General features: G+C 46.2%; 1 non-coding gene across 1 annotated transcript; it reads right to left on the bottom strand.

Annotated features, from left to right (window-relative positions):
- Window positions 1-13,692: 13,692 nt before the first annotated feature.
- TRNAL-AAG (transfer RNA leucine (anticodon AAG)) lies at window positions 13,693-13,774 on the bottom strand. The gene has a single exon. It is a non-coding gene; the product is annotated as a tRNA-Leu (tRNA).
- Window positions 13,775-18,581: the final 4,807 nt, after the last annotated feature.

Consider the following 18,581-nt stretch of genomic DNA (forward strand, 5'->3'; position numbering starts at 1 on the left):
TCTAATTCTCACAATTCGAGGGTCATGTTGCAGGTAGTGCAGCAAGAAGGCACTCATGTGTCTTGCGCATCCAGGAGCACCAAGTCCCTGTTGTGTTGGTGGCAAGGTAACAATCATGCTTCCTTCCTCTGTCCTCTCCCCCCAACCTCGCACAACAGAAATGTGATCAAGGTCTCCCTCATCTGATGAGTCTTCCATCAGTTCGTCCTACACTTCTTCCTGGGTTCCTGCACCTTCCTCACTAGTTTGGCTGCTACCATGCGCCCGAGTAAAACCATCTCCTCCACCCTCACATGCCTGCCGGCTTGGTGCTGCCGACCATCTGGACCTTGCAGATGTTAGCCCTTCCGCATACAACTCCTCCTCCTCTACTTCCTCCACCTCCTCTTGTGCCACCACCTGACTCCGAATTCTGTTCAACATGTGCTCCAGCATGTAAATCACCGGAATAGTCATGCTGATAATGGCATCGTCAGCATTAAACATCTTCGTCGCCATTTCAAAACTGTGCAGAAGGGTGCATAGGTCCCTGATCTGAGACCACTCCTCCAGCGTGATTTGCCCCACCTCTGGATCTCGTTGGCCCAGGCTATACGTCAGAACGTATTGCACCAGGGCTTGTCGGTGCTGCCACAGTCGCTGCAACATGTGCAGAGTTGAATTACACCGAGTAGGCGCATCGCATTTTAGCCGGTGAAGTGGCAGGCCCAACGACCTAGAGATGTAAGTCGCTGAGCTGCGGGATGTGAGCGGCGGAAGTGAGCACACAGCGACCGTGCCCTCTGCAGAAGGCCATCTAGTCCAGGATAGTGGGCTAAAAATTGCTGGACAACCAGGTTCAACACGTGAGCCATACAAGGCACGTGTATGACATTGCGCCGGTGAAGGGCCGCACCCAGGTTTTCAGCATTGTCGCACACGGCCTTCCCTGGTTTCAGGTCCAGTGGAGACAACCATTCATGAAATTGGTTCTCCAGAGCTGACCACAACTCCTCAGCTGTGTGACTCACATTTCCCAGACATTTCAAAGTAAAAACCGCCTGATGACGTTGAGCCCTACTGCCAGCATAGTAAGGAGGTGTGCAGGATCCCTTCTACGCAGTTAGAAAGATTGTGGCATGACCAGACAGGCTTTGGGTGCAGGTGGAGGACCAAGAGGAGGTTGAGGAGGCAGAAGCAGTGGAGGAACTTTGAGTTAAAGAGGATTGACGCACAACTCGTGGGGACGGCAAGACTTGGACAGCAGCTCTTTGTCCTGCTGTCACAATAGTTACCCAGTGCCCAGTCAGCGACATGTAACGCCCCTGTCCATGCCTACTCGTCCAAGTGTCTGTGGTGAAATGCACCCTGTCACACACAGAGTTTCTCAAAGAAGAGGTGATGTTGTGTGCGACATGCTGGTGGAAAGCAGGCACACCTTTCTTTGAGAAGTAGTGCCGACTGGGCATCTGTTACTGGGGCACTGCGATGTACATAAGGTCTCAAAAATCCTCTGTGTCCACCAGGCTGAAAGGCAGCATTTCTGTAGCCAAGAGCTTGCAGATGGTGAAATTCAACCTCTTAGCTTTCTCATGGCTAGGAGGAAATGGTCTTTTACTTGTCCACATCTGAGGGACCGAGGGATGGCTGTTATGCTTAGACGGGGTTGATAAGGGTGTTCCAGGTAAACTGTCGGTCTGTGAGGAAGATGCAGGCGGACATGTTAGGTTGCCTTGATCCAAAGGTTGTTCTATCGATGTCGGACAGTGCTCAACACCAGCTGGTGTTACCACCTCCAAAGAAAATGATGAACTGCCAATCACACTGGCTGTTGCTGGTAAAGAGGTGGCAGGTCTGCGTCCCAAAACAGGTGTGACTGCTGTCCCCCCAGTCACAGAGGATGAAGAGGCCGCGGATGCACAAGATGTGGCAGACGGTGGTTGGCCCGGCCGGCTAGGCCGCATTGTAGCACAGTGAGCTTCCCACTGCAACTTATGCTTCATGTCTATGTGCTGGTTAATGCATGAAGTACTCAAACTATGTATTTTTTGGCCTCTACTAAGCTTTTGCTGACAAATGTTACAGATAACACGAGTTGGGTCATCTTTATCGATCTGAAAAAATGCCCAGGCTATGCAAGGCTTAGCACCCATGCGACCTGAAGAGCCACCACGACTTGTGGTGAGAGGCAGAGTTGTGTTTGAGGATGCAGTTGTTGACGTGCTTCTAGTACTATGTCTCTGTCCAGGAAGGCGCAACCTGACCTCGTCGTCACTAGCATTCTCCTCCACCTCTTCTGCTGACCTCATCTCTTGGCTGACTGTGGGTTGACACTAAGTGGGATCTCCAATCTCATCATCATCACCCTGTGTGTTATCACATCCGTCGTCCTCAGAGCCAACCTGTTCCTGCCCTGACAAAAAACTAAAGTTGTCGCTCCAATCAGGTATTTGAGTCTCATCATCATCTTCCTCATTGTCTCCACCAACAGGAGTTACAGTTTGGGAATGAGGGTCTACATTATGGTCAGAACCTTCTGCGTCTGGTCCTGGATCCGACTCATAAAGATTCTGGGCATCAGTGCAGATCATTTCCTCGTCTGTATTCACAGAAGCGCTGGAGCCGACCTCTGATTCCCAGGCTATAGTATGCGTAAACAGCTCTGCAGACTCAATCATCTGTTCTACCTCATACTCAGATGGGCAGCTATAGATTTGGGAGCTGTGAGGAAGCAAGTGCGATTGGGGTGACACCTCTGAGGACTGGAGTATTTGTGATGTTGAAGTTGATGTGGAGTAGAGCCCACTTAAAGGAGCACTTGATATCCGGTGAAGCCCCTGCTTTTTTTGTGCCTCATCTGGAATTTGTAGCGATTGGCGTGGCCGTAAGGTATCTTATCACATTGTCCGCTAAAAGAAGTAGACATTTTAGTTTGGCTGGAAGATGGTCTTTCTTCTGCAGATGTTACTGTTGCATTAACACCTACCCCACGGACACAACCTTTTTTCCCCTTCCCAACACGCCTATTCCCCTTTCCACCAGCAGCAGGCCCTTTTCCACTCATTTTGGTGGTTAACTAATTCACAACTCTGGAGTTGATTGCACAAAAAAACAATGGATGGGAACGGAGCAGAGCTGAGTGGCCAAACTGTGGTATTAGGCCAAAACTATTGGCTGGGTTAGATGCAGAAAAAAATTATATTCAATTTGCAACCTGATGGAGGTCAGTATAGATGGACTAATAGACCAAGTCCCACACACTGCTAGAAGCCAAAATATTTTTTCAGAGCTAGATGCAGATAAAAATTATTTTTGATTTGCAACCTGATGGAGGTCAGTATAGATGGACTAATAGACCAAGTCCCACACACTGCTAGAAGCCCAAATAGTTTTTCAGAGCTAGATGCAGATAAAAATTATTTTTAATTTGCAACCTGATGGAGGTCAGTATAGATGGACTAATAGACCAAGTCCCACACACTGCTAGAAGCCCAAATATTTTTTCAGAGCTAGATGCAGAAAAAAATTATATTCAATTTGCAACCTGATGGAGGTCAGTATAGATGGACTAATAAAACAAGTCCCACACACTGCTAGAAGCCCAAATATTTTTTCAGAGCTAGATGCAGATAAAAATTATTTTTAATTTGCAACCTGATGGAGGTCAGTATAGATGGACTAATAGACCAAGTCCCACACACTGCTAGAAGCCCAAATATTTTTTCAGAGCTAGATGCAGAAAAAAATTATATTCAATTTGCAACCTGATGGAGGTCAGTATAGATGGACTAATTGAACAAGTCCCACACACTGCTAGAAGCCCAAATATTTTTTCAGAGCTAGATGCAGAAAAAAATTATATTCAATTTGAAACCTGGTGGAGGTCAGTGTAGATGGACTAATAGACCAAGTCCCACACACTGCTAGAAGCCCAAATATTTTTTCAGAGCTAGATGCAGAAAAAAATTATATTCAATTTGCAACCTGATGGAGGTCAGTATAGATGGACTAATAGACCAAGTCCCACACACTGCTAGAAGCCCAAATATTTTTTCAGAGCTAGATGCAGAAAAAATTATATTCAATTTGCAACCTGATGGAAGTCAGTATAGATGGACTAATAGACCAAGTCCCACACACTGCTAGAAGCCCAAATATTTTTTCAGAGCTAGATGCAGATAAAAATTATTTTTAACTTGCAACCTGATGGAGGTCAGTATAGATGGACTAATAGAACAAGTCCCACACACTGCTAGAAGCCCAAATATTTTTTCAGAGCTAGATGCAGAAAAAAATTATATTCAATTTGCAACCTGATGGAGGTCAGTATAGATGGACTAATAGACCAAGTCCCACACACTGCTAGAAGCCCAAATATTTTTTCAGAGCTAGATGCAGAAAAAATTATATTCAATTTGCAACCTGATGGAAGTCAGTATAGATGGACTAATAGACCAAGTCCCACACACTGCTAGAAGCCCAAATATTTTTTCAGAGCTAGATGCAGATAAAAATTATTTTTAACTTGCAACCTGATGGAGGTCAGTATAGATGGACTAATAGAACAAGTCCCACACACTGCTAGAAGCCCAAATATTTTTTCAGAGCTAGATGCAGAAAAAAATTATATTCAATTTGCAACCTGATGGAGGTCAGTATAGATGGACTAATTGAACAAGTCCCACACACTGCTAGAAGCCCAAATATTTTTTCAGAGCTAGATGCAGAAAAAAATTATATTCAATTTGAAACCTGGTGGAGGTCAGTATAGATGGACTAATAGACCAAGTCCCACACACTGCTAGAAGCCCAAATATTTTTTCAGAGCTAGATGCAGAAAAAAATTATATTCAATTTGCAACCTGATGGAGGTCAGTATAGATGGACTAATAGACCAAGTCCCACACACTGCTAGAAGCCCAAATATTTTTTCAGCGCTAGATGCAGAAAAAATTATATTCAATTTGCAACCTGATGGAAGTCAGTATAGATGGACTAATAGACCAAGTCCCACACACTGCTAGAAGCCCAAATATTTTTTCAGAGCTAGATGCAGATAAAAATTATTTTTAACTTGCAACCTGATGGAGGTCAGTATAGATGGACTAATAGAACAAGTCCCACACACTGCTAGAAGCCCAAATATTTTTTCAGAGCTAGATGCAGAAAAAAATTATATTCAATTTGCAACCTGGTGGAGGTCAGTATAGATGGACTAATAGAAGAAGTCCCACACACTGCTAGAAGCCTAAATATTTTTTCAGAGCTAGATGCAGGAAAAAATTATATTCAATTTGCAACCTGATGGAGGTCAGTATAGATGGACTAATAGAATGATGCTATGCCCAAAAGGTTTTACTTCACTAGGTGCAGTAAAAAAATTGGTATTCTATACACAGGTGGTGTAGCTTGCAACACAGATAGGCTACTCCACTGACTAACACACTCTGCAAGAAGCCAAAAAGGATTAGCTTTGCTAGATTTAGCCAAATGCTGTGAAAAAAACTTGCACAGCACTGGCACAGACCTGCCTGGCAGAAAACTGATAGGAACTGATGTAACTTAGTCCTGAAAAGGACTGCAATTACAATTATTCTTTACTCCCAACTTATCTATTTAAGAGCACAGACCTGCCTGATAAAAGTAGGAAATGCTGTAACCTAGTCCTTAAAAGTCTGCAATCACAACTCTTCCAAACTCCCAAGCTATCTGTAGATTTGTTTGAAAATTGGCTTGAAATTAACAATGTATAGCGCACACAGCAACAGCGGTGCCGTCTAACACGCAGCTGCAGCAGTGAGAAAATGTTGGCGACGGGGAAAATGGCTGGGTCTTATAGGGCAAGGACATGTGACATACACTGCCAATGACACATGCCCTTGTGAAAAAAAGCACTTCGCTCCGTGTGTGCGCTGCTGATAGGCTGACAGATTGCACCTCCCCACTGTAAATGAGGGAAAGAGAAAAAAAAATGGAGATCTTCATTATTACTGCAGAGATCCATCCCAGGCCCCTCCCCCCGCCCCGCTGTACACTCAAACTGCGTATTAACATTAATTTTCATCATTACTGAGAAAAAATCCAGTTATGATTTTGGTGCACGAACAGTTATCGAACATAACCTCGAACAGCCAATTTTTTTTTAAATAGTTCGTGTTCGCCGAACGGCTCGAACACTGCCCAAAACAGCTCAAATTTGAGATTGGCGAACAGTTCGAGTCGAACAATGCTCATCTCTACAATCAACATGCAGGGATTGCCTGCCATTCTCTGTAATGCAGCAGCCATGTTGGTTGTGGCATTACAGTGATTTGCTGGCCGCACAGCGTCATCAGGTCCAAATTAGACCTGGCACCGCTGTGCTCGTCAGTCTACTTCGCAATCAGGCAGTGTAGGGAGAAGTGCTGAGCTAGGGAGAAATTTGCTTATGTATTAGGTAATGTAGGGAGAAAACAAGTGCTTTATACATATCCATCTCAACAAACAGTCCTTCTGAGGACTAATCCAACGGCAGAGAAATCAGGCAGGCAGTGTATATGACGCGTCCCCTGGGCCGTGGGGTACTCGGTAGCCGGGCTGGTCGATGCTGGGGGGATGTCACGGTGACAGTGAACCAGTTCTAAAGTTTTTAGAGATAATTTTCGTGATGCCACCTTCAGTATGCAGCTATATGGGGCCGCCGCTGCGGTGCTGATCCTCTGGAGCTGATGGTGATGCAGCAGAGTTGGTTCATCTCTCCACAGACAGAGCTAAGCTCCAGAGCTCCAGGGCAGTATATGTAGAATTGTGGAGGTAGATGTTGTTGGTGCAGTGTAATGCAGGTGATGGCGCAGATAATGACCAGTCCACAGCTTAATGGCGGTTTCGTTTATCTTTACTTGCAGTTTGCTAAGCAGACTGGGGGAAGTGTACTAGCTGGTAGTAGAGGTACGGGCAGCCTGGAAGCCAGTTGGGGATCCACCTCGCCAGGTGAAGTTGTAGGCCTTCCATCTGCGCTAATCTCTTTGGCCCTGCTGCTTGAAGCTATGCTGCAGCCCTCGTCCCTGAGTAAAACATCTTTTCCTCACCAGTATGGCAGGCAGCTTGGGTCTTCCTCAAGTGTCGCTCCCACATGGCGGTGCTGGTCCCTATGGTGCTGCTGTGCCGCCGGGCATCTGGTGGGGCCAGGAGTCCTGCAGTCTTCTGCCCTCTGGATCTAGCTGCTGGGCCTTTAGTGCCCCACAACCACGGACTCCGGTGTCCGGTTCACTTGCGCTTCTCTCCTCTTGGGCGAACTTGTTCACAGCTCCCTTCCCCAGGTCCTTCCTCATCATTCTCCTGTCTCCAACTCTTCTCAACTCACTCTTACTAACTCCGCCTCCTGATTCCAGTTTGAAGGGGAGGAGCTCTCCTTTCTGGTCTGGAGCCAGGAAAGTGTTGTATGCTGGTAAACCTGATTAGGGGACCCCTCATTGCTTCCAGGCATGGCATCACTCCTTGTGAGGAAACAATGCCATTGTGGCAACCAGACCCCTGGGGTGCCACATATATTGGCAGGCAGGCTATATAGGAGACTGTGGTGCACATAGCACAAGAGGCTCCATTCCAGTTCTGCGTTCTGCTGCTGTTAGACATTTCTAGACAAAGGCCCAAGTCTCAGGGGCCAGGAATAATTTTTTTGGATCTTAGTCCTCATTATTTGCTTAAAAAGCAATCCAGAGAACATCATTTTTCTGTGCCATTTGCTTGATGGCACTGCAGAATACAGCCAGGTCCTTTCCATATTACAGCGCTAAAAATCCAGCTATTTAAAGTGTGGTTTATCTGTCACACAAATCACATATAATTGCGCTAAAATACTGCCATTTTTTGCCTCCATTCAGATTTTTTTTCAGTGTGTCAGCAAAGTTTTTGACAATGGTTTGCTGTTAAAAATAGTTACCTACAGGCCAGGTATTTAAAACTGTGGTTTGTCCGTCACACGAATCACATATACGTTTTCTGAAAATTCTGTCATTTCTGGCCTTCAGTCAAATTTTTTTTCAGAGTGTCAGCAAAGTTTTTGACAACGGTTTGCTGTTGAAAATAGCTACCCACAGGCCAGATATTTAAAACTGTGGTTTCTCCGTCAAGAGGATTACATATAACTTCACTCCAAATTCAGCCATTTGTAGTGAGCGTGGAAGATATTGTCCTCCATTTAAAATGGGCAAGACACGTGGCAAGGGATGGGGAACTGGACGTGATGGTGATGGTGCATGCAGAGGCTGAGGTTGAGGCCGTGGGCAAGCTGAAATTGTGCTACAAAAAACACCCACATCTTCTCGCCCAACCTTCCTGTCCCAATTCCAAGGGGAACGCAGCACACCACTATTGAACCCAGAGCAGTGTCAAAAGGTTGTTGGTTGGATAGCGGAAAATGCTTCTAGTCACTTTGCCACCACCCTGTCTTCCACAAGGTCAAGTCTCAGTAGATGTGAGTCTGGACTGCATATTCGTTACACTGATACTCCTTCCTCCCACCATGCTGAGTTCCTGGAGACAACTGTTCCCACACTTGGGCAATCCGAAGAGCTGTTCACTTTTCCATTTATAGATTCGGGCCTCTCGCCTGGTCCACATGAAGCGGGGCAAGATGAGATCGCATATAGCAATGCCCAAATATTTGAGCAGCCACGGTCACACGAAGGTGATGGTGGGAAAGTCTCACAAGAGGTGGACAATGATGAGACACAATTGCCAGAAAGTCAGGAGGAGAACCAGGGAGCGGACATGGAAGACAAGGTGGTGGATGATATAGTAACTGACCCGCTCTGGCAGAAGCACATGTAGAGCAAGGACAGCAGCACACATGGCGAGGGAGGCAGAGCACCCAAACAGGCAGGAAGAAGCAGTGTGGTGGCTCCAGACAGAAGGTAGGCAACCTTTCCCCGTAACACCAATACGAAGGAAGTTGCCAGTACAACTGTTAGGTCTTCCCGAGTCTGGTTGTTTTTTAAAAACTCTGCCGATAATCCCAAAAAGGCCATTTGCACCACCTGCCAGGCCAGCATCAGCAGGGATGGCAAAATTAGCTTCCTGACCAACACCAGTAGGATCAGGCACATGGCAGCAAAGCACCCGACTTGGTTTGCCGAATCCCAGGGTCCAGGAACAGTGTCTGCGGGTGGCACCATTGCTTCTTCTGCTGTTGTGCATGTAAGCCAATCCCCTGTCCATGGTGCATGTGTAGATGCCTCCTGCCCTGCACCTGTCATTGCACACTCTCAAGCAGCAGCATCAGGAAGCATGTCCACGTCTTTGACCCAGCGCAGCGTTCAGTTGTCCATACCCAGTCCTTGGAACGCAAGCGAAAATACGCATCCAATGCCCCACAGGCCACACAACTAAGTTCCCACATTTCACTACTGCTTGCGCTTGAAATGTTGCCTTTTAGGCACGTGGAGACGGAAGAATTCCGCAACCTGATGGCGGCGGCCATCCCTCGATACTCCGTCCCCAGCCACCACTGTTTCTCCCGGTGTGCCGTCCCTGTATTACACAAGCACGTGCCCCAAAACATTAGCCGTGCCCTCAACAACTCAATTACTGGGAAAGTACACCTAACCACGTACACGTGGACAAGTGCTTGTGTGCATGGATGGTACATTTAGCTGACGGCACACTGGGTTAACAAAGTGGAAGCCAGGACCCAGTCAGATCTTGGGATGGAACACGTCCTCCCGACTTGAACCTTTCAGTGATAGCCCAGACCAAGGCCAGGAACTCCAGCTTGAAGGAACTGTAGTTCTCCGGGTTCCTCTCGGTAGGGCGTAGCTTCCTGATCCTGATGGCATACGCAATTACCTTTTCTCTTCCATTCTGCTTCTGGGACAACACATCTCCTAGTCCCTCGTTGCTGACGTTGGTGTACAGTAGGATAGGCTGGCTGTAGTCAGGTTAAGCCCGGATTTCTTCACCGGTCAGGATTTCCTTCATTACTGCAAAGGATTCGGCCTGTTCTTTGCCCCACTGGAATGGGGGACTATTTCCTCTTTTGGACCGTCCTAACAGGAGGTTTTGTAGAGGTGCTCCCATTTTGGTATAGTCCTTTATGAACCTCCTGTAGTACCCGACCAGTCCAAGGAATTGCCGTACTTCTTTGATGCTTCTCGTTTCAGGCAACTTCTGGATGGCAGTGACCTTCTCCGGGTCTGGTGCTACTCCCTCCGAGCTGACTACTTGTCCCAGGTACTGAACCTTCTGCTTGTGGAAGTGGCATTTAGAAGGTTTTAGTTTCATCCCATACCGGGACAATGCTTCAAATACCTCCGCCAGGTGCTTTAGATGGTCCTCATACGTCCTCGAGTACACGATGACATCATCCAGGTACAGCAGCAGTGTCTCGAAGTTCCGGTGTCCCAAGCAACACTCCATCAGCCTCTGGAACATTCCGGGTGCATTGCAGAGTCCAAACGGCATACTGTTGAACTCGCACAGTCCCATCGGGGTGGTGAAGGCCGTCTTCTCCCGGTCTTCCTCAGCAACAGAGACTTGCCAGTACCCGCTAGTGAGATCCAGTGTAGAGAAGTGATTGGCAGATTTTAGTGCAGCCAGGGATTCCTCAATACGGGGCAAAGGGTATGCATCTTTATGTGTTATGCAATTAATCTGTCTATAATCTACACACATCCTCATGCTACCATCCTTTTTCCTGACCAGGACCAGGGGAGCTGCCCAGGTGCTACAACTATCCCTTACTACCCCTGCCTTTATCATGTCGTGTAACATTTCCTTGGCTTTCTGATAATGTGCTGGTGGTATGGGTCGGTAACGCTCCTTAATGGGTAGATGGTTACCGGTGGGTATGCGGTGTTGTACCCCTTTAACCCTTCCAAAGTCAAGTGGGTGTTTACTAAACACTTGTTCATATTCCTGTGTTTCTGATGGACAGGAGTGGCGTCAGTCCCAACATGGAGCAGTAAAATAACCTGGCACTCAATTGACATAGGAGTTATTATTTTTGAAAGAATTTTAATAATAAACTGCAGTACAACAAGCAGACGTTTCGGTCACAAGGACCTTCATCGGTGTACAAGTATATTATGTTGGAAGGAGTAAGGCTGTGGTCGGGTATGGCACAGAGTACTGTGGGATGCAGAGTCCAAGTGCAGCCGTATGTGGAGAGGAACACGGCGTCCACCGTTTGATCAGGTCAACTGACGCACTTCTGAGCGCAGGCTGTCCAGCTCGCTAGGAGGAACTGTTTGCATCTTAGTTTCAGCCATCAGTGAAGGAGCAGTGGGTGCTGCGGCCACTGGGGTGGCCCCACCCTGGTAACGCTAGATAGCAGTCCCTGATGTTTCCAGGGACTGTAGACCCTTAATAGCCATGTCCTTCAGGGTGTCAAAGGTATTTGGATGATCTAAGGCCCACCACCTTATGGTTCTGCTCTCCTACTGGTACCTCAACCCCCGGATGAATTGTTCTGTCAGCATTTTATTCTCATCTTGTATGCTGGCTGGACTAATCTGTTTCAGGGCCCGCAAGGCTTCCTGTAATCACCAGGTATAGTCCCGGATACTGTCCTCAGGTTTCTGGGTACAGTGGTAGAATCTCATACGGAGATCTGTCTCAGTGCGGTTCTCAAAGACAGTTTGCAGTCTCTTAAAGATAACGAATACTGATTCCTGGTCTGCGGCTGGCCAGGTTTCAACTTACCCCTCTGAGGCACCAGTCAACTGTCCCAGCACAACAGCGGCTCACTGCTTACCAGTCATAGAATACATGTCCAATACACCGCATATTTTTCTCTTGAATTCAGACAGGGTGTCTGGTTTGCCATCATACTGGGGAAGCCATTTCGCTCCAGGGATATATGGCAGGGCCATGGGTATAAATGGAGTCACGACCCCTGCTGGTGGGGCGGCCGCTCCGGCCTGTGCAGCGCCGGGTGCAAGTTGGGCATCAGGAGCATTAACCGGTGCTCCGGCAGCTTCCTGGTCGTCGGCCAAGGTTGCGCCCCCCTATTAAACCGTAGCCTACCATCTTTACTTGGATCGGGTAGGCCGCAGCTCCGCAGGTGACGGTCTCCTTCCAGAACCTTGCGTCTCCCTCGCGGCTGACGTCAGAGGATGCGCTTGACAACGGTTTCCTTCTAGGACCTGACGCTTTCTGGTTCGGCGTCAAGGCGTGAGGCGGGGCCTGGGCTTCGCATGCTTCCAGCGGTTACGCCTCTCCGATTCCCGCGGTTATGCCCCTCTTCTTCCCACGCGGTGACAGGAAAATGGCGGATAATGGCGGGAAACCTTGGGAATGGTGGGAAATTTTAACCACAGTAAGTATTACAGTCTTTTAAGGCACACAGTACCAGGTGGCAACGGGCACGGAATCCTGTTCATTGCAACGGGCACGAAATCCTGTTTGTGATGCCAGAAGTTGACGCGCCCTCAGGGCTGTGGGGTACTCGGCGTCTGGGCCTATGGATGCTGGGGAGGGAATATCATGGTGGCTGGCCCAGTCCATGTCCCAGGGTGGTCAACCAAAGAGGGGATAGTAACTTGGATCGGAAAAATAAAAATAAAGTAAATAGTTTGTGACGCCACCTGTGGTATCTGGTAAGGTTTACCATCACTGCTGCAGACCTCCGGGGGTTGATGGGATGGCAGCAGAAGTGTTTCTGCTCCCCACAGGTGGAGCGGGCCCCCAGGGAAGTGTGGAGTTTGGTGGGTGGTGATGCTGGGGCTTGTAATGCAGGTGGGATGGCGCAGCAGGAGTAAGTGACAGAGACAGGGGATTCGCTTCAATACCTTTACTGGTGCGAATGTCAGGTAGGGTCCAGGGTACTCAGTAGGATGGGTGCACTTCAGGACTTCTCCCCAGTGAGCGGGTATAGGGCCTCCTGGTCCGTGTCTGTCTCTCTGTATGCTCCTGGCCAGCCTGCAACTGGGCCTAGCTTATGTGTCGTGCTGTTCCTTCACCTGTGGCTCGGTAGTAGGACCTTCTGCTGGCAACCACTATCCCTGGTCCTGTGTGGGTCTAGCTTCAGGTCTGCCAGGGACTTGTAGTTCTCCTGGGATGCCGGTTATCCCTATTGGGTATAAAGGGACCCTGTAGGCGCGAACCCGGTGTCCGGTTTGTATATCGGGGTGAGCCTATGATGCTCCTCTGCCCCCTCAACTCCTCTCTCCTTTCTCCTCTTGCTTTCGGCCCTCAATACGGCAGCAGCAGATGTGCTGCGTCTTCGCTGCTCTCAGCGTCAGCATGCTCTCAGACTCTCTGACTCTGTCTGACTAACAACTAACACTGACTGACTGCCTGGCTCCACCCTCCATATATTTATCCCTATCAGGGCTCCCTCTGGTGGTGTGAGATGAAAGGGTGGAGGTGTTTGTATGTAATGAGGGCCTCTTATGGAGAAGTCTGTCCATGCACCCTTGGTCCTGTGGTACCTGTGCACAGCAGGGCGCCACAACATCACCTATTGCAAATGGTGGATACTGTGATTTTACAGTCGGTGTGTATAGTTACCTGTCATTGTAATCCTGTCACTGATAATAATGAAACTACTGAAAACTCTTCAATAAAGAACAAGTAGAAGTCTAAAATAGCTCAATAATCAGTGTGAAATTTGCAAGATTTTTTATTTTAATTCTTGATACAGATTGTGATCTGCAAAAAAGGTTCACCAAACTTATTAAAAACCTTTAAAGGAAAAAAATAAAAAAAAGCAGCAACCGAGAAAAAATTTTTTTTTGGCAGCGGTGGGATTCGATCCCACGCCCCCGAAGAGACTGGAGTCTTAATCCAGCGCCTTAGACTGCTCGGCCACGCTACCTGTTATTATTTCTAGTTCATCTGGGAAGCTTCAATCATGTAATCACTCCATTGGTCACCTAATTTGGTGACATCTTGGAAGGAGACTTTTAGTCCCGTCATGATGGCAAAGGACTAGAGAACAAAAGAAAGTGTCTAATAGTAATGGCAGTTACATTCATTAATACAAGTATATTCACCATAAAACATAAATCTACATGTCTCTATGAATGGAGGATATGCACACCATTTATTTAGTCGGATTGAGTTCTTAATTGATGCACTTGGTCTGTGTATGTCTGAGAGTCTCTGTGTTCATCCCACCTGCATAGACCTAAATACACAGCAGTAATATGATCTCTCAGTGAGCCAGCAGTTTTACTTGCTTTGACCAATATGATCAATTTTAACAGTTTTTGAAAATGGATGAAAGGTTCAAAAAGTGCGAAAGTGAGAAGAAGTGTCTCATAAGTGGAAATAGAACCTTGTTTTTTTAAGAAGATGGATTCCAAAGTTATATTCTGCAAAATACTGCTGTTTGAAGCTAACATCGCTACTAAAGTCTACGTGACTGGTGAAATTCTGCAACGTTAGACTCCATTTCTCCATGGGATGCATTTGTCACAATATAAAATTAATGATTAAAGGGGTTGTCCAGGCGTTAAAGAAGCACTCCTCCTCCTATCAAAATTTGTATTCTCTTAATATATTGCATTCATCATGTTCTATGCCACTGTTTACTTACAATTGCTCATTTTGCCCTTCTACGCAGCTAATTCTTCTCTTTTCCATTCTATATGGAAGACTATTGGGACTGCATTTTACTATATGAAGGACTACAGGGAGTGCATTATACTGTAAGGAGAACTACAGGTAGTGCATTATACTATATTGAGGACTATGGGGAGTGCATTTTACTATAAGAAGGACAATGGGGGTGCATTCTACTAGGTGGATGACTATGGTGGTGCATTATACTGTATGAAGGATTAAGGGGGATGCATTATTACTATATGGAGGAGTATGGAGTGCATTTTGCTATATGGAGTAGCATGGTACTATATATAGAGGACCACAGCGAGTGCATTATATTATATGGAAGACTATCTGGAAGCAATTATACTATATGAAGTGCTATGCGGGTCATTATAATAGTTGGAGGGCTATGTGAGAGCCTTTATATTTTATGGAGGGCTATTATGCTGTATGCAAGCAATTATGCAATGTGAAGGTTTGTGTGGGATCCATCATACTGTGTGGAGGGCTGTGTGAGGGCCATAATACTGTTTGGAGGGCTAATGGGGAAAATTATACAGTGTGGAGAGGTGTGGGGGCCATTATACTGTATGCAGGCCCATTATACTGTTAGAACCCTCCTGTTTGTTTTTCTTTCCTTCCTGTGTTTTGCAGTCATGTGACCATTTGCCTTTATATTCCAGCTCTGCCCTTTTGGCTGTTCTGGACTTCAGTTTTTGAGTGCTTCTCTAGCCAGGTGCTTCTGTGCCTATCTGACTGTTCGCTTGGTCCTTCTGGGACCTTTAGTACCTTTTTGTCAGTCTGTATTTTTGTGTTCTGCAACTACTTCTCTGTTTAGGAGGTGTCCCATTTTTTGTCCCAATCCTTAGTTCTTTTAGGGACCCCTTCCCTAATGCTATAGGTCTGTGTTCAGACTAGCCGAGGACTAAGGCGGGTCTGTTCGCTAGGACAGGCAGCCCGCTACATCGTAGGGATTCAGCTTAGTCTTATTGTAGGGACAGCCTTCCCCTATCTTTCCTTAGTTCATGTTGCAGATCATAATATATACTGCATGGAGGGCTGTGTGGGGGCACAGTTGGGGGATCATACTGTGTTGCGGTCACCATACTTTACCAGGCAATTTGAGGGGGTTACAGTAGGGTCATCACACGATGCTTGTGGAGGATACTGTGCAGGAATTCCCTGGGGGGGTTATCATATAGTGTTTTTGGGACACTTTTGTTCACTTCAATAGTAGGAAAATTACTTTGTAAGGGCTGCAAAGTTGACAGATATAATCTTCTTCAAATATATAAATATTTTTTTTTGTGGGGGGGGGGTGGATGGTGCCCAATGATTTATATGCACGCCCTTGCTCCAAAGCTTTTAACTACAGTAACTATCCTGCAGTCAGCAATAAACAATGCAACACAAGGTAAACGGTGCAAAATTTGTAAAAATTAATTGCTAAAGTTAATTTTTGCACGAAATACGAGAATTTAAAATAAATAAATAAAAATGTCCCAATTGTTGTCAATATCTTTTAAGATACAAGTTATTTCTCAAAGTAACATACAAATGTAGCAGTGTACAGGAGTGACCACGTGCCTGAGTCATCTGTAGGATCTCAATATGTAGATCAGACTACTGTATCAAATCCCATCATGTGTGCTTCACCCCAAACCAGTATATCTAATTCCATCACGCGTGATACAACCTAGACCCGTGTATCTAATTCCATCTTGCGTTATATGCCACAGGCCCGTGTATCTAATGCCATCATGCGTGATATGCTCTAGATTCGTGTATCTCATGCCATTATGCGTGATTGTCACGCTGTCTCTGTGTACTGGAGGTAGGGGGCCTAAGCTGACCCTAAGCTGGGGCCCTGACTAATCCCTCTACCTGGAGGTACTGTTAAAGGTACAGAGGTCCAGGCCGCCAGCGTAACCCCTACCTCCTGAGGATCCCTGCACCTAAGTAATCTAGTCCTGAGAAGGACCCCTGATCACAACAAAAGGGGACAGGTAATAATATGCCCACACTCAGTACTTAGACGAACGAGACAGTACAAGGGTAAAACCAAAACCACCTTGCATACAAAAACTACACAACTACAACAGAGGGAACACCAATGGGAAAGGAGATAAATGATAAAGCGAGGAAGGGAAAAAACACTCCAAATACACTTAGCTCTGAAACTCCAAATACCACGATCCGCTCTGTTAGTCTGCATGAAATGCTTTCACCGACACTTCCCCAACAGACCGGCAGGCATTTGAAGGAGTCCCACTACAGCAGCATTGATTGCAGCTGGGCGAGGCTGGACCTCGTCTAGCACAGAGAGAGAGAGTTAACTCCCTCACTGCAGAAAAACACAAAGCACCAAAAACTCAGCTGCGAGAAGTCAGGCTGTGTAATCGTGATGATCTTCGTGGCGACACACCCGTGACAGTGATACGCTCCAAACCAGTGCATCCAATCCCATTATAATGCGTCATACAATCTAGACCAGTGTGTCTAATCGTATCTTGTGAAACACTACACTGAGTCCTGTATCTAAATATGCAAAGTGTATGACGTTCTGCGATTAGATATGCGGAGTATAACACATGCTGGGATTAGTGGCAACACATGATACACTCCATGTATCTAACCCCATCTTATAATGCAGTGAGCAGCACTAACAGAATCGGTGCTGTCGGCCATCCTCAGAGACACTGTCCACATCTCGGTATCATTTCGCAGTTTCAGTAATGGCTCCACGCTGTGATCCTAAACCTCATCCTCTCTTATCCACAAGGGGAGGAGAGCAGTGACAGCACACACATGTGATGAGACCCCGCCCCCACATTTACTGCAGTTGTAATGTGAGCTACAGTTGAAACCAGAAGTTTACATACACTGTTTGGAAATGTCTGGCTCATCCTTGGGTATAATTTCAAGATACCTGAAGGTGCCTCATTCATCTGTGAAACAATTATACGCAAGGACAAACAAGATGGGAATGTCCAGCATTCATACCTCTCAGGAAGGAGACGGGTTCTGTGTCCCAGAGATGAACATGCTTTGGTCTGACATGTGCATATCAACCCAAGGACAAAAGCAAAAGACCTTGTGAAGATGATGGCGGAAGCTGGTAATATTGTGTCAATATCCAAAGTGAAACGAGTACTGGATCAACATGGGCTGAAAGGCCACTCTGCCAAGAAGAAGCTATTACTCCAAAAGAAACATAAAAAAGCCAGATTAATATTTGCAAATGCACAGAGGAACAAAGACTTTATTTGTCGGAGACCTATCCTGTGGTCTGATGAAACTAAAATGTAACTTTTATGGCATAATGACCATCATTACATTTGGAGGAAAATGGGGGAAGCTTGGAAACCTAAGAAAATCATCCCAACTGTGAAACACGGGGGTGGCAGCATCATGCTGTGGGATAATTTTGCTGCAGTAGGGACTGGTGCACTTCACAAAATAGATGGCATCATGAGAAAAGAAGATTATGTGGCAATACTGAAGAAACATCTCAAGACATCAGCCAGGAAGTTAAAGATTGGACAGAAATTGATCTTCCAAATGGACAATGATCCGAAGCATACTGCCAAAAATGGTAACAGAGTGGCTTAAGGATAACAAAGTCAATGTTTTGGAGAGGCCATCACAAAGCCCTGATCTCAATCCTATTGAAAATTTATGGGCAAAGCTGAAAAGGCTGCGAGCAAGGGGACCTACAAACCTGGATCAGTTACACCAGTTTTGTCAGGAGGAATGGGCCCAAATTCCGACCAAGTATTGTGAGGAGCTTGTGGAAGGATATCCCAAACGTGTGACCCAAGTCATTCAGTTTAAGGACAATGGTACCAAATACTAATGAAATGTATGGAAACTTTTGACTTTGCAGTAAGTAATAAAAATGCCTTAAAACATTCTCTCTCTCTCATTATTCTGGCATTTGGCAAATATTAAAAATTATGGTAACCCTAACTGACCTAAAATGGGAAACGTTTATTCTGATTTCATATCAGATATTGAGAAAACATGTATATGTGTCTTTCTATATAGTGTATGGAAACTTCTGGTTTCAACTG

Source organism: Phyllobates terribilis, unplaced genomic scaffold (genome assembly GCF_046119375.1).
Source record: "Phyllobates terribilis strain yellow unplaced genomic scaffold, ASM4611937v1 Scaffold_11__3_contigs__length_659146591, whole genome shotgun sequence".
Lineage (NCBI taxonomy): Eukaryota > Metazoa > Chordata > Amphibia > Anura > Dendrobatidae > Phyllobates > Phyllobates terribilis.